The following is a 4,279-nucleotide window of genomic DNA, read 5'->3' as shown; positions in this document are numbered from 1 at the left end:
GGAGATATGGCACACTGGACGCAGAATTAATGGAGATGAGGCAGTCTTCAAACAAAAGAGAACAAGTTTATTTTGAACAAAGCGTATGGTTGCAGGCTGTTGATAAACTTGGAAATACTTTGAGAACTTTACATGTAACTTGGTTGCAATACAGTTCACACTTCTGGATGTTACAACTTGTAATTGACTTTTACTGTGGTGAAGCACTTTCTTAAACAATGTTTCCTGAGGTGAATAGCCTTCCTGTTTGATCCTTCCGTGATCAAACCCCAGATCTCTAGTTCATTTCTAACTAGTGATCTAAACAAGCTTCCCTTAGTCCTCTCTAACTAATGAAACTAATTAGGTTTCCCCTTCAGCTTTCCTAAACTGAAAAAACCTCTGACTATTCACAAACACTGCTTCTCTACTTCCCACTCTCTCTCTCTCAACTGCTAACTCCGACTCCAAAACCCTAACTCCTCACTCCTCGGAACCTAAAACTCTAACTCATGACTGTTCACTCCTCTGAACCTAAACTCTAACTGAACATTAACTGTCGTTTTTCAAACTCTCCCCTCTAAGCTCCTCCCACTTCTCTCTCTACAGCATCGTCTCCATGGCAACGCACTCCTCTGACTTAGGCCGCTCCAGCATTACTGCAGCCAATCTAAACACAAATACAGTTAAAATCATACAATTTATAATCAACTTCTGTACATGCATATTTAAGGACTCACTGAGTCGCAAGTTTAAACCATAACACTATGTAACAGGTTTTTTGTTCCTGGGTCATAAATGTCATTTCCTAATTGGTTCTATCATGAAACTTGAGTCTCAACCAATTCAACATAGTTTGTGGCAGCCACAGAAACAAAGTTTCTGGAGTATAACAACTACTTTCAAAGGAAGTACCACACAATTAAACAGGAAATAACACTTTCAAACCAGGAACATATTTTTTCACATTTTGTTACATAGTATAATTAATGCACTTTTTAGATCAAATTAATATTTTCTTATAATACAGCTCTCGCTCGATACATGAATGATAACGTTCTCTTGGCCATTGAAATGGACAACAAGCAGCCAATATTCCTAGTGACCACATGCCTAGCATGGCAAGTTTCTACTTCTTAAGCGTTTTGTTTTTTAATTTGCATAGTTTTACATTTATTGTCCAGAGAAAAGCAGAATAATAATAATGTAAATAAAATAAATGAAAAATCTCCTTAAGCACAGACAGAAGATATAGTTTGTTGGAATACATTTATTAGATTAGTAGACAACTTTGACTGCCCTTTTCTTATTCAGCTTTTCACCCTTGATTTAGAACAGCCTTTAGAGACAGAGACCTCTATTTGAGTATGAAAAGTTGCTTCAGCTTAGAAGAGTCGGTTTTTCATGGCTTAACAACAATATTACAAATACAGTTCTTCTATGTGTTTTCCTTTCAATGATGTCAGCTTAAAAAAAAATCTAGTTGTAATACTGTGATTTCCCCAATCTTTCTCCTTCTGTGTGGCTGACCGTCTGGTTAGAGCTCAAATATTTCACTTTGAAGTTGTTTGAATATTCAGCATTCACAGAACTGGGAGCTACATTTTTCAAAGCTTAAAAGTCTCCTTGAACAGTAGCTCTTGACTGTCTTTGCTCCAAGCACGCTGTGCAATCTCCACATAATAAATTACCACTTTCAAGCACCATCTTGAAACCTACCTCTTTTCTTTTGATTTTGGGTATAATTTTCACTGGGATGTTTTATTCGCCGGGGAAAACATTTATCTTAAGAATAAAGGGAGAAAAGTAGACTACAAACTTAATTCATAGAGTTCTTGTGGGTTTTTTTGGGCTATATGGCCATGTTCTAGAGGCATTTCTCCTGACGCTTCGCCTGCCTCTATGGCAAGCATCCTCAGAAGTGAGGTCACCTCACCTCTGAGGATGCTTGCCATAGATGCAGGCGAAACGTCAGGAGAAATGCCTCTAGAACATGGCCATATAGCCCGAAAAAACCCACAAGAACTGAGTGATTCCGGCCATGAAAGCCTTCGACAATACATTAATTCATAGAGTTGGAAAAGACAGGGATTGCAAACCCATGCATCAGTTGTGGGGCAAAATTATAGTACAATCTCTATAGTGGGTTGCTGTGAGTTTTCCAGGCTGTATGGCCATGTTCCAGAAGCATTCTCTCTTGACGTTTAGCCTACATCTATGGCAGACATCCTCAAAGGTTGGGACCTCACAACCTCTGAGGATGCCTGCCATAGATGTGGGTAAAACTTCAGGAGAGAATGCTTCCAGAACATGGCCATACATCCCGGAAAACTCACAGCAGCCCAGTGATTCCAGCCATGAAAGCCTTCGACAGGACAATCTCTATAGTATACTATGTTCTTTGTTTGTATTGGTTACATCTTATTAGAAAGAAAAGGTGTCACTAATACTTCACTGAGGATGCACTTTAATAATACTCAAAATGCACGAATTTGGTTCACTGTAGAGAAAGTGGAAAGCTGGAAAACTACTTGAAGATCCAAATGTACTGATCAATATAATCACAAATCTGACTTCTCACTGGAAGAACTGATAGTCAGTTGCAAGATAAGAGCCAGAAGGTTCATCTACACCAGGCATGGGCACACTTCGACCCTCCACGTGTTTTAGACTTCAACCCCCAGAAATCCCAACTAGTTTATTAACTGTTAGGAAATGTGAGAGTTGAAGTCCAAAATGCCTGGAGGGTCAAAGTTTGCCCATGCCTGATTTATACTATCAAAATTAAAGCACTCTGACACCAGTTTAACTGCCTTGATTCAATGCTATGGGATGCTGGGATTTGTAGTTTGGTGAGGCAGAGGAGAAAGACCTTCTAAAACTATAGTTTCCAGGATTCCATAACATTGAGCCATGGCAGTTAAAGTGGTGTCAAACTGCATTTATTTGATAGTGTAGGTGCACCCTAAGCTACTGTTCCTCCAGCCACATAAAATAAAATAAACCACTTGTGACCTGGGGAGTTTATTGTTCTTTGGATCTTGAGGAGTATTTTTAAATTTCAAATAAATAACAGGATTTATACCCATCTCAAGAAATCTGGATCAGGATGCGAACCAGTAATTGGATAAATGTGTCCTCATTCGTTTTGTTAATATAATTTATGTATGTAGCCCTAATCTAAAAGGACTTGGTTTAACCTCTGTTTTGCTAGTAAAACTGAATTACTGTGTTGTGAAATGATACGTTTCTAAAAAGTGTGTCACCAACATGACATATTTGGAAAGCTTTACTTGGAAAGTTGTTTGAGTACTGGAATTGGACACATGTATTGGGGAGTGGGGTGAGCTCCAGTTGTTAGGTCCAGCTTCTGCCAACCTAGAAATTCAAAAACATGTAAATGTGAGATCAATAGGTACCGCTTCTGCGGGAAGGTGCAACACTCCATGCAGTCATGCTGCTCACATCACCTTGGAGGTGCCTATGGACCACACCGGCTCTTCGGCTTAAAAATGGAGATGAGCACCAACACCCAGAGTTGGACTCAGCTAGACTTAATGTCAGGGGAAACCTTTACTTTATGTTTACACTGTAGAACAAATGCAGTTCAACACTACATTAACTGCCATTGCTCAATGCTGTTTTTTCATGTCAGGAATGACTTGAGAAACTGCAAGTCATTTCTAGTGTGAGATCAGCCATCTCCAAAGACGTTGCCCAGGGGATGCCGAGATGTTTTACTGTGCTGTGGGAGGCTTCTCTCATGTCCCCACATGAGAAGCTGGTGCTGACCAAAGGGAGCTCACCCTGCTCCTCGGATTCGAACCACCAATCTTTTGGCATAAAGATTGGATACTATTTTTGCAGGGGTGGCATCAAACTATAACTGTCTGATTACTTTGATATATTCATCCTGGATTCCATGCTGGTAAAATAAATTGTAAAAATATATACTAAATATTTTATCTGCTTTTACAAGTCACACTGGGGGCTCTATGCTATTTGAATCCAGGGAATTGTAGTTTTACAAAGTCTTGAGACTTTCCTACCAAAGCATGCTCACCAAAGTGCCTCACACAACTATAAAAATCCCAGGATTCGATAGGATTGAGCTATTGCAGTAAAGTGGTGTCAAACTGCATTCCTTCTACAGTGCAGATGCACCCAGTGTCAAACACCAGCTCTTTTTTCATTCTTCTATTTTGGGGTGCTTTTCCCCTATCTGCCATTCCTTTCTCTCTTACACAGTAGGAGGAAATGTAAAAACACTAACAAATCAATGGCCTTTAAAGTATTAATG

Source organism: Anolis sagrei, chromosome 2 (assembly GCF_037176765.1).
Source record: "Anolis sagrei isolate rAnoSag1 chromosome 2, rAnoSag1.mat, whole genome shotgun sequence".
Taxonomy (NCBI): Eukaryota; Metazoa; Chordata; class Lepidosauria; order Squamata; family Dactyloidae; genus Anolis; species Anolis sagrei.
This window is presented reverse-complemented; position numbering follows the sequence as displayed.